At 37.5% G+C, this 13225-nt stretch overlaps 1 protein-coding gene across 8 annotated transcripts in view; it reads left to right on the top strand.

The window, feature by feature from the left end:
* The window catches only part of WRN (WRN RecQ like helicase), a 138206-nt gene that overhangs the window by 4895 nt on the left and 120086 nt on the right, over nt 1-13225 (top strand). The window lies entirely within an intron of this gene.

Raw genomic sequence — 13225 nt, forward strand, 5'->3', positions numbered from 1 at the left:
CTAGGCTGTTTATATAAATTTGGAAGTCACCAGTGTGCTGTAGTTAATTTTAAAGTCATCAGGCTGGATGTGATCTCCAAGGGAGTGAATGTAGATGGAGAAGAGAACAACCAGGTCTGTGACCTGAATCTTCTGTTATGTTTGGAGATTGGGGAGGTAAGGAGGGATGGGCAAAGGGTACTGAGAAGGAATGCTGACTGATGTAGATGGAGAATCAAAAGTTGTCACAGAAGCCTAATAAGGTGTTTCAAGAAGGTGAGTGTGATTAATTGGGTCATATGCTGCTGGTGTGTTGAGCCAGATGAGCACTGACTGTAAGATTTGGCAGCATGAAGGTCATTGGTAACCTTGAAACGAGTGAGCCCTTTTGGTGGGGTGGAGTGTCTTTTCTTCTTTCTTCCCCCCGCCCCCCCCCCCCCCCCCCCCCCCCCCCCCGGTACGCGGGCCTCTCACTGTTGTGGCCTCTCCCCTTGCGGAGCACAGGCTCCGGACACACAGGCTCAGCGGCCATGGCTCACAGGCCCAGCCGCTCCGCGGCATGTGGGATCTTCCCGGATCGGGGCACAAACCCGTGTCCCCTGCATCGGCAGGCGGACTCTCAACCACTGCGCCACCAGGGAAGCCCAAGGGTGGAGTGTCTTTTAAACACTGGGAAGAGATAATGGAAGGAATGGAAATAGAGATGCTAGTATAGATGAGTCTTTTGAGTAGTTTTTAGGGGAGAAGAACGGAGCAGTTAGCGAAGTCAAATTTGTTTGATTTTTTTTAATGATGGGAGAAATTGCATATGCTTATATACTGATGGGACTTTGGGACTTTTCTGGTAGACTAGTAGAGAGGGAGAAATTGATGATGCAGAAGAGAGGTGAAAAATGCCCTTGACTAGATGAGAGGATATGGAATCTAGTGCACACAAGGAGGGGCTGGATTTAGGAGCACAGATAAGTCATGGGGGATATCTATCTATCTACCTATCTACCTACCTCCATACCTCCCTAATAGCAAGGGCCAATTCCCAATTTTTATATCTATACCTATACCTGTCTATATATGTAATATCTATCTATCTATCTATCTGTCTATCTAGTATAGAGATGGCAAGCTGGAGACCTGGGAGAGCCAGTGGTATAGTTCCAGTCTAAGTCTGGCCTGTGAACCAAGAGAGCAGACACTATTTGTTTCAGTCCAAGTGTGAGTCTGAAGGCAGGAGACTAATGTCCTAGCTTAAAGGCAGACAGAAAGAGTGAATTCCCCCTCACTCAGCCTTTTTGTTATAGTCAGGACGTCAACAGATTGGATGAAGCCCACCCACATTGGGGAGGGCAGTCTGCTTTACTCAGTCTGCTGATTCAAATGTTAGTCTCATCCAGAAACACCCTCACAGAAATGCCCAGAATAATGTTTAAATATTTGGGCACCCTGTGGCCCATTCAAATTGACACAGTAAAATTAACCATCACAATAGAGTATATGAGCATAGATACAATTATGTGAATAAATTTCAGGGTAGGAGCTTGTGGACATTCTTTTTTGATTGCTTAAGTGAAGTCTGAAGCATGGTTGTCAGCTGGGAGGGATAATGGGAGGAAATATGATAGGTTTAGGTAGACAAGAGAAGGTATAAATAGTTAGCTTAGAAAGAGAGGATAGTAAATAGATTAGGGAAAAGTTGTAGAATGCTAGGAAGACTAAGAGTTCACTTGAAGTTGGTGGTCACAAATTTAAACACATCAGTCAACAAGATTGTGTTTTTCACCTGCTACATTCATTCAGCTACATAGGTATAGGCACAGAGTAGGCAGAGAATTTGTTTTGTTCAGGGTTAGAGTTTTGCCAGGAGAGAATAATGAAACCAGAGATGGGCAATGAAATTGGGGAAGTAGGCAAGGAAGTGGTTATAATTTTGCAATTAAACTGGCCAAGGAGGAAGTAAGGACTGCCTGGGGGTGAGGAGAGTGCAAAGGTAGTAGGACCATTGGATTATAGGCCCCAGGTGGATCAAAAGATTGAGTTTCCAGAGGGAATGAGCTTCAAAAATAGGAGATGTTAATTTGAGAGTGAGATGCTTGGAATTGAGATTATGGAAGGATTCAGTTATTGGTAATAACATGGTATTCTCATGTGAACAAATGGGTAGAGCAGGGTGTGGGCAAAATTATTGGGGGAGAGCTAGTCAGAAAACTGAGACACACTATATTCCCCAGATATTATACATTAAAGAGTGTAAGCCACTGGGCAAGTATGGGGGAAAGAGGTAGGCTATAGATATAAACAGCTACAGTACTGATGGTGATAATGATCCGTTAATATCCATCTCAAATACCATCAACTTGATCTATATCTAACACTGGAAAATTAGGTATTGAGTTATATATGGTTGTATTGCAACTCATAGTCAACCATAAGCCTTCATGGACGTCTGTTCTTTGACCAAAGTGTTCTTGTAGGAGTGGCAGGTGATGTAAGACATCTTTTTTTAGTTTTCAGTTCGAAATCCTTCACCACACGATTTGGTGAAATCCTTCACCAAACTTCTGTAGAAGTTTTTCTTAGCTTTCTGTATAGCTTCTTTGGCTTGTCTCCCAGGGTTGTGAAAAATTTATTGTTAAGAAGACAGGCAGAGAAATAGGAGTGCTCTGTGACCTAGTAATTTCATGTCTAAGAATCTGTCCTATGGAAATAGTAATATGAATGCCTAAAGATACATACATACACACAAGGGTATTCTTTGAACATTGTTTGTGATGAAATTTGCAAGCAACCTAACTGTCATCTATAGGGAATAGTTAAATAAATTATGATAGATAAAGAAAATGGAATTCTATATAGTCTTTAAAAAATAGGATCAAGAGGTGGTGTTAGGTTTTACTTATCCCATCCCATCAACAGGGATGCTTTTAGTTGCAACTAATGGAAAATCCAAATCAAAGTGACTTCAGCTTTAAAAGGTTATTTATTAGCCTATTTAGTGGACACATCCTGAGATAGAGTGGCCTTCAGGCATGTTCAGTCAGAGCACTGCCTATTTTTTCTGGCCCTGTATTTGTTCCTCTTCCATGAAGAAGGCATGAAGATGCTTTACCTTCAGGGTGATGTCTTATATGGTTGGAGGATGACTGTGTGCATCAACTATGGCTATGTATTTCTTTCTTCACATCTAGAAGGTGGAAAATCATCCCTTCCCATAGCATGGAAGGAGAATCCTGATCTTTGTTACAATTGGACCACCTTGGACCTAGTAATTATGGACAGGAATGGAGACCAGAGAATTGAGACCTGGGTTATAGTTCCTGTCCCTGAATCAGTTGCGTGGCAGGGGGAGTGGGATTTCCATATTGGCTTTAAAACAATTGGATTTCATTCCTGGTACTGGTAATGAGGTCAGTCCCATTCCAGAAACTTTGCTGTTATACATGGGGGTGGGATGGGGAAGGCTGAATGTGTTTGTTACCCTCATCTTTCCTACTTGTATTAAGGTAATCACATTTCGCTCCTCTCATTCTTGATTTTACTAAAATCATGAAACTGTGTTTATCCTCAGGATCTCATGTTAGAAAAATATAAATCACTGTTGACTTCATTATTTGCAGGGGCCCTTCATGTTACTCTCAGATTTCAAGAAAGAGGTGGATAGGAGAGAGGGACTGAGGGAGTGAGGATGGGAGAGAGATAGATATGCTTGTTGAAAAACAAACTATAGCATATTAAAACTCTGCTTTCACATACTTGACCTCAGTTCCATTCTGTTCCCTGTAGAGGCCCCTATTAACTGATACTTATCCTCCTGCATTGTTCTTTGCATTTACATAATACACGTATTATCATTTTGTATTTTCAAATTTAAATGGTAACTACTACTGACACTTAGTTTTTCCTGTTTCACTTGGCACCTATGTTACAGAACTTGTCATCTTAATACATATAGTTCTGTTTTATTCTTTTACTGAATGCTTATTATGCCATATATGGATATGTCATTGATTATCTAACTATTAATTTACCCTACTGATTGCTTTTAGTATGTTTGCTATTACAGACTGATAAAATGAACATCCTTTGCATACATCTTTGTGTTTATATGTGCATGTGGTGAAGGGTATGGAAATATAAAGTGTTGATAAGTTCTACAAAATGTCTTTGAAAATGATGAGGCCAGTTTCTGTTCTCTTGCAAATGTTGTATGTGATTAATCTTTTGAATTTTTGCTGATAATGGTATACCAGAATTTTAGACAGTTTTGTTGACCTCGTTTAATGAGTACTTTGTTCTTTCTTAAAGATTAGAAGTGCCTCCTTTAGCATATGTCAAATTTCTATATTTACATGGCTCTGTTTCTGAACGTGGTATGTTTTATTCCATTGATTTGTATCTTTTTATACCAACTCCACACTATTTTAATTACTGCTTTTGTGTACTGCTTATGTTTAATAGAGTGAGCTTTTCCTTCTTGTTCTTATTTTCCAAAAAAATATTTACTGCTCTTGACCTATTTCTTTTCTTAGTGAACTTTAAACTTGTGGTTCGATGAAAAATCCTGCCGACGTCTTTTCTTGGTATTGATTCTTGAGTGTATTGATTTAATTAATATATTCAAAGTTTTGAGACTGACTATCCAGAAACTCAGTGTGTCTTCTCTAGCCCTTTTTTGATGTCTTAGTAAACTTCTCTAGTTGTCTTTAAAATGGGTCTCATGCATGTTATATTAGGTTTATTCCTCAGTAGATTGTCATTTTTGCTGTTCTTGAATTTAGATATAAATTACACTTTTTAACTGATTCTTGCTCACATATAGAAAAGTACCTTAATTTGTATATGCTTATCTTGAATCTGGTCATCTCAGGAGTATTTGAACCTTGTAGTCCAACTGATAAAATTTGATAAAATCAGATCACCTCAAAGTGATACTGGGGGAAAAGTATTTTGGAGGCTTTAGCTCTTTGATAAGAGTTAAGCTTACCTCATGTTAAAGCTGGTTAGTCATAGCAGTCAGCCTCTTTTATTTTTTTAATTTATCATTATCACCATTTTTATTGTTATCATCAACACCATCATTATTCTGCAGTACTGTCCTTGGGGATCATAGAGGTTTATCAGTTTGTGTCCTCCCTCACGGCAGAGCAGTCAGCCTCTTTTAAAGGTGATTTTCTTTTTTGATAAATGCCTTATATGTGGGAGGATTAAGAAAGAGGATGGTTTTTGAATAATTTCTTCATTGGGAAATAAGCAATTAGAATAGTTTCACATTCTCCCTAAAATAATTGGAACCAGTGACCTTCCCTCCCTTCCCTTCTTTAAGGCTTTGCTTCTTTCTGAGTCCAGTGTTCTTGTCCCTGCATTTTATGATCTTCCACCTTTAGTCTGATAGGCTAGCTCTTCAGGGCAGGGCAGAGATTCACCCTCTCTCTAGGTCTCTCTGAGGCCGAGAAGGTAGAGATATGGGATCTTCCTAGTGTATGGTAGGAATAATAGGAGCCGTTGGAAAAAATATCAAAGATTTGTTGCTTCTGGAAATTTTGATGTGTAGCATGAGACATCACCTATTGGCACCTGATCTTTTTTTTTTTTTGAAAATGATAATGCACAGGCCCATGGTATTTCTTTATAGAACCATTAGAACTATATGGCAAAGTCAAAAGGAATACCCATCAATCATTATTGGGCTAGAACACCGGGTTAGTAAAAGTGACTAGGACAGATGAGCAATGTTTGAACATATGTCACCGTATTTTACAGTGGACCCTATCCATGTGATAGATCATCAGTGTCAGGGAAGTCTGCTGTTGAATAATGAATGTTTCCATGCCTGGCAGTAGGAACCTGATCTGCTTTTGCTGTTCATTCATGAAATGAAGGCACTGGAGTGTGGTGGTAAGATAATTCGACTGGAAGATAACTTTTGCCTTCTGGGAGGTGTACAATCACAAGATTGCTGATTTTTCCTTTTACTCATTTCACGTAAACTTGCCCTGTCTGAAGAGGCTAATTTGAAGTTCTTATAAAAGATTTGCATTGGGTAAACTTATGGTTGCTTTCAGAATTGTATATTAATTTTCCAGTTTCTTTTTCACTCTGTGTCTATTTTTATCTTTTGCTGTTCCTCCCACACTTAAATTGATCTTATTGTAAAATACTGCATTTTTCTTTCTACCTGACAGTGCTGAATTTCTGCTCAATACAGAGCTTTGCATCCTCAAGTTAAATATCACTCCCATTTATTTAAGTTATTGTTTTGCCGAAAACCTTACTTTTGGTTTCAAGGTTCGTAGGATTCGCTGGCAAAATAACCACTCTGCACTAAGTTAAGCAAAAATTTAAAGAGTTTATTGAATTAACACGAGAATACAGTATATTAATTAAGAAAAGAATAGTATAACTAATTAAGAAAGAATAGTAAAGACAGAGGTTTATACGTCACCGAATTGGGGAAGCACCTACATCCATATTCAAGCAGCGCTGGGAAGTCCCTGGTACAGCAATCTGGAGTCCCAATTGTGAAAAGGCTCCAGGCAGTGCTTCCACCCCACGGGTGAGACTTCAGTTTGCTACATGAAGGAGTCCCACTATAAGCACTGATAATAATCAGCCTGCGTGCAAATTTGCAGCCCTGGTATTGTCATAAATGTCTTGGTCTTAACTTGAAAGTCTTGGAATGTTCTCTAATCCCCGGGGGCTGGCCAGGCCCTCAAGGTTCAAGCCCCCAGATTTACTCCCTGTCTTATCTAATGATTTACAAGGTATGCTGGTGTCACCCCTGCTGGCCTGTATGTAGCTCAGCAGTTTGGCACTTAGCCAGTTTTTAGGGTCGTTGCCTGGTCAGAGAGAAGCCTAGTGCCGCCTCTGAAGCCTGAACAAGACTACTTTACTAGCTTCCCCAACAGTTATAATTTTTAAGGTTATTTTATTCTTATTTTGATTTAAAAAGATTTGAAACTCTATGAAGTTATGAAACTTTTGATATTGTATCCTTTGTGTGGCTAGTTTTTTATTGTTATAATTTATTTTTTTTAAGATAAGGGGTTAAAGAAAGAAAAGAATTGGCCACATACTTTTATTTTCAATTATATTTGTGTATTAGAATGCAAGCACAGAAAACTTGATTCAAACAGGCTTAACAAATAAGGAAGTTTATTATTAAAATGAAACTTGAAGGCTGAGGTAGGGCTGACTTTAAGACTGGTTTAGTCCATCTACTATAGCTCCGTTTCTCATCTTTGCTGTCTTCTGTGTGTTGGCTTCGTCCTCAAGCTGGCTTCCATCATAATGGCAAACTGGCTGTAGAAGGCCCAGGCTTCCCATTCTCAAATATAGGGCATCTCTTCTGGTACTTTCTTACAAGTGCAAGACGTGTTATTCTCAGAAACCCCCTAAACACCTTCTCTTGTATCTCATTGGCCTGAATTAGATCATAGGTTTTATTCTTACCCCCAATTCAAGGGAATGCCTTGAATTTAGGCCTGAGTTTCTGAATCATCATTGTGGCAAGGGGAATGGGATTACTTTCAGATCAGTTGGATTTTCCATGGGAGCTGGTACTAAGGGCCGCTGTCTTGAAGCACATTGGCTTTGTGAGTAACTGGTCATTATCTCAATTAAATTTATGGTACTGTACAAAGGGTACAGGGTGGAATGGATGCTGGGTAGGCAACCGTCAATGTCCTCTTGATAATGAGTCCTATAAAATTTCATCTCAGGCCATATGAAGTAAGAGTAAAAAATAAAAAGGAAAAATAGACAGCCTAAGCAAGTTTTAAATTGACTTACTTGAAAACTTCCTCTGCAGTTTCCCAGTTTATAGTGGTTGATTTTAGCTGACTGGCTATTGCTACTTACAGAACAGAGAAAATTCATTAAAAATAATGAATTATTCAGTTGGATAGTGAAATTCAGTTATAAAGCACTTCACTGTGCCATAGATTCAGTTCAGGTAAAGTCATGTTCCTGGTTTATGGGCAGTGCGGCTTCTCACAATGACACAGCATAGAGAGAGGCTTTTATATTTTTCCCTGTTGCTAGCATTTTAATAGCATTTTATTGTATTTATTTGTTTCTATTTGTATTGTTTCTATTTGTATTTTATTTCAGTTGACTATTAATAAAAATTTTAATTTATATTTTGTTATTATAAATTATATATTACATGATACTTGACAGTTATGAAAATTTGGTAGATGCCTATAAAGAAATAGGTCTCTCAAAAAAAAAAATATCCCACTACTTTTAAAATTGCCGTGATTTACTGTAGCTGGACCAAATGCTAATGGTGGTTTTATTTAGCTTTTCTTGTTTGCTTGCTTGGGTTATTTGGAGTGAAATTAAGATTAGCCAAAATTGAGCAATAGATTAATTAAATCCTCTTTAATTAGGGAATTTAATGAGGGTTTTGTCATGGATTCTTTGGTCCTAATTTTTTTACTCTGCCCCCTCCTATTCCTATTAGTGCATTGAAAAGTAGAAAGGGATTCTCAAAAACAATACAAGAGAATACCTTATAAATTATATCTTCTACAATAAATTACAGATTATACATGCATGTGTATATGTGCATGTATATGTGTCTATATAGTATATGTATATATATATATAAAGTAGTTGCTAGTATATTGGTTAAGTATAGATAAAATAATAGGGCAAGGTTACATTTTCAGAAACTATGTAATACAATAAAAGAACTCAAACCCAGAATTTTTAAAGTTTGTTGCATTGTTAACATTTGAAAGACTTTTTGACTGGAAACTGCCTCTTTTAGTAAAAATAACATAATTGTATAGGTGAAACCCAAAGTGTCTAACCAAATTTAGGACATTGATAACCAAAGTGAATTGCTGAATCATTTAAGCTGCTTTAGTCTTATAAGCTTTTTGTTAGGTTATTTGAAAACACTTACTAATCCAATCTTATAACTTATCAGTTTTTAAAATTTATTTTTTTTCTATATTCTCATCTACACACATGAAAAGTTAGATGAGTGTATGTATATTACTGTTGTAACTTGGATTGTAGTTGGAAACCTCCTAAATATAATTTGTGTAATATACAGAGAAATAAAATAGATGCATGTTGAAATTTAGTACTCCTTGGATCAGATCTGATGCATAAGAATGAAATCTTTTTGGATAAATGAATCCATTTTCTTTTCTCTATTTGGATTTATCATTTAAAAGAACATTCTGCCTATGAAGCACTTCAGTGTTTAATTAACTTTTGATAAATTTATATACTTAGTCTAATTTGTATGGATTTGATATCTCTTTCTGTACCCATAGGTTCTTGATCCTTCTCAGTATACTAAAGAGAGTGAGGTATAATAGCAGTAAAAGATCTGTCACTACTCCTATCAGTATGCCAACTCATGTATAGCTGCAGTTTAAGAGATGTCACATCAGGTTTATCACTGTTTATCTTGACATCAACCCCGTGGTCAGTAGGGCAAGTAATATATAATAATAATGTACTATAATAGGGCAAGTAATATAATGGCAATTTAATCCCATTTTACAGATGAAGAAATGAAAATTTAGAAAAGTAGTGCCTTGTGCAAGATCACGTGGATACTAAGTGGCCAAGTGTCACAGCATATTTTTCTAAAAAAACTAAAGACCAATTCTCATACAAATATACAATGAGCACATCACATTTGTTTAATTCAATAATGAGGGAACCAACAGGAGATAAAATTGGTTCAAAGTGGAGCAAAGATTATATAGGTAATAGGGTTCTCCAGAAAAATAGAACCAATAGGATATATATATAGATATAGAGAAAGATATTTACTGTGAGGGACTGCCTCATGCGATTGTGGAGGCTTAGAATTTCCACAATCTGCTATCAGCGAGCTGGAGGCCCAGGAAAGCCAGTGGTGTCATTCTAGACCAAATTTGAGGGCCTGAGAACCAGAGGAGCCAATGGTGTGAGACCTGCTTAGAGTCCAGAGGCCTGAGAACCAGGAGTGCTGATGTGCAAGGGCAGGAGAAAATGGACATCTCAGCCCAAGCAAAGAGCAAATTTCCCCTTCCTCTGCCTTTTTGTTCTATTGAGGTTCACACCAGATTGGATGATGCCCACCATTGGTGAGGGCAGTCTTCTTTACTCTGTTTACCTATTCAAATGCTAATCTCTGGAAATACCCTCCCAGACACACCCAGAAATAACTGTTTTACCAGCTCTGGGCTGGTAACCCTTAGCGCAGTCAAGTTGATACATTAAATTTACCACATAAAGACATTGGAGAAAGAACTTTGAAACAATTGCTAGCTTAGGTACAGGGCTGTCCTACAGGGCAGTAAAAACCATAGGCTTTGAGATTATCTTTTCTGCTGGACAGAATTCAGTTGCATTTTTACTAGATAAAATTTTACAAGTTAACATGTAACTTCATAGAGTCTGAGTTTTTAATCAATAGTAAATAATGAGTTAAATAAATGTATATTCCATATGAAATAATCATTGGGTGGGCTTGTGCTCCTGTATGACACTGAAAGGACATATTGCCTTCTTTTTGTCTTACTTATAACTTTTGGATAATTTTTCTTGATACAGCGCAACATTGGAGCCTAGGTTTTCTGACTCCAAGTGTAGATTTCTTTCCATTGTACTTCCCTGCTTCTTCATAGTATAATTTTTAATGCTAGAGCACTCTGCTGACCTTTGCAAAATCAGCTAGCCTTTGTTATTAGTTTTCCTTTGTGCGTAGTGATGGTGATACAGCTTTGTTCCTTAGAGAAGCTTTGTGAAACTCAATGGATATTTGTAAAATTTGCATCAATGCCCAAAGTGAGAAATTGAAATTTTAGCTTGTTTACCGTGACTTCTCTTTTGTGACATTTTGTTAGAAAATTTTAGAATAATTCTAAAATTCTTGCATTTTTGATTAAATAATCAGGTTTATAAAACAGTGTATTTCATCAGGTTAGCCTTCATATATTTTGAACAAAACAGAATTGAACCATTTTAGGTAGTAACTGAAAATTTGTCCACATTAAACAATATAATTGTCTCTCAGAGTGAGGCATTGAAATACTTACTGATAATTTTTTCCTGGACTTGAAATGGTTATCTGTATGTGCCATTTAACTTAACAGTGTAGTGTTTTTTTGTCTTTTGGGGGATGCATTTCAAAAAGGTTGGGATTCTTTATTAGCCCTCAAGCAATTAGGCAAGTCAGTTACTGTGGTAACAGTAGGCATTAATTTCCTTACTTTTAGAGGTTTTAGGAACAAAGAAATCTCTGAGCTAATCTACTGAAACCCAACTTTCTCTTGAGACTGGTGTGAAGTCTGTCCGTTCTCTAGAAGATGACACCATTCTAAGGGAAAAATGTGCTTTTGAGATGAATTTCTACTCTGCCAGAGAGAAGTGTATAGTATGGTTTAAAAGCTAGGTGGTGAAAAAGTTATCCCTTCTTAGCTAATTTGGAACTGTGATTGGTCTTAAATTTTCTAAATCTGTTACTAATTTAAATCTTAAATCTTATTGGTGTGATTTCTGTTGACATGAACTAGAAGTGGCTTGAGTGGATAGCTTATCCTACTATCTAATTGCTGTCAAATAAAATCACCTAAGATGACTTCTTTCAAAACATAATTTGTGGGCTTCCCTGGTGGTGCAGTGGTTGAAAGTCCTCCTGCTGATGCAGGGGACATGGGTTCGTGCCCCGGTCTGGGAAGATCCCACGTGCCGCGGAGCGGCTGGGCCCGTGAGCCATGGCTGCTGAGCCTGCGTGTCCAGAGCCTGTGTTCCTCAACGGGAGAGGCCACAACAGTGAGAGGCCCGCGTACCGCAAAAAAAAAAAAACCAAAAACATAATTTGTAATTTTGGCAGATAATCTCTTAACATTTAATTGGCTAATATTACTAACCCTATAGTAAGCTCACTCATTCAACTATAATGAGGTTCATTTTGCAACTGATTTATCAAAAAGCTTTTCTTTTCCAAGAAGTTGCATTATTATTATTATTTTTTTTTTTTGCGGTACGCGGGCCTCTCACTGTTGTGGCCTCTCCCATTGCGGAGCACAGGCTCCGGACGCACAGGCTCCATGGCCATGGCTCACCGGCCCAGCCGCTCCGCGGCATGTGTGATCCTCCCGGACCGGGGCACGAACCCGTGTCCCCTGCATCGGCAGGCGGACTCTCCACCACTGCGCCACCAGGGAAGCCCCAAGAAGTTGCATTCTTATTAGGTATTTTATGAATGTATTGTGATTTAAAAAAAATAGCTATAGTGGGTTGTTAATCACAGCAGCATTGGATATTTTCTAGTCTTAGAGCATTTTGTCTGTGTTCTATAGCAGCAGTTGGCAAACTGGCTAGTAGGTCACATCTTACTTGCTGCTTGTACTGAATATGAGCCTAATGGTTTCTACGTTTTTAACTGGCTGAAAAAAAAATAAAAAGAACAGTATTTCATGAAATTTGTGTAAATCCAGGTTTTACTGTGTATAAATAAAGTTTTATTAGAACATAACCATGCCTATTTCTTAAGTATTGTTTATAGCTTTTGTTCTATAGTGGCAAACTTGAATAGTTGGTGACAGCAACAGTCTGCCTGGAATATTTACTATCTGATCTTTTAGAGGAAAAGTTTGCTGACTCTTGTTCTATAGTATAAAAAAATGTAACCTTGATTGTTCATTAAACAAACAAAAAAAATCTTTCCCACTTTTATTGGCATACGTTTCCCCCGATTGCAAAAAGGTAACACGTGTTCTTATAGAAAATTTCGAACATATAGAAAAGCATAAAGAAGAGAATTAGAAGCTATCTGCATTTGTGGGATAACCACTTATATTTTGGTATACATTGCCAAAGACCTTTAAAAATGTGTTTGTGGGGACTTCCCTGGTGGTCCTGTGGTTGAGACTTCACCTTCCAGTGCAGTGTTGTGTGGGTTCGATCCCTGGTCGGGGAGCTAAGATCCCACATGCCTTGCGGCCAAAACACCAAAACATAAAAAGAAGCAATATTGTAACAAATTCAATAAAGATTTTAAAAATAGTCCACATCAAAAAAATCTTAAAAGAAAAATGTGTTTTTTTTGTGTGTGTATATATATAATATGTTAATATATACATATAGACAAATACACATACATCTTTATTTTCTGAAATTAGAGTCTAACTTGCTTTTTTCACTTGATAAATTATAAGAACATCTTTTTAATGACTGCATAATGCTCTGTTTTATGGATGTACCATTATTTATTATTTAACCATTTTTCCATTGTTGG

The sequence above is a fragment of the Leucopleurus acutus genome, assembly GCF_964270905.1.
Source record: "Leucopleurus acutus genome assembly, chromosome: 21".
NCBI classification, from domain to species: domain Eukaryota; kingdom Metazoa; phylum Chordata; class Mammalia; order Artiodactyla; family Delphinidae; genus Leucopleurus; species Leucopleurus acutus.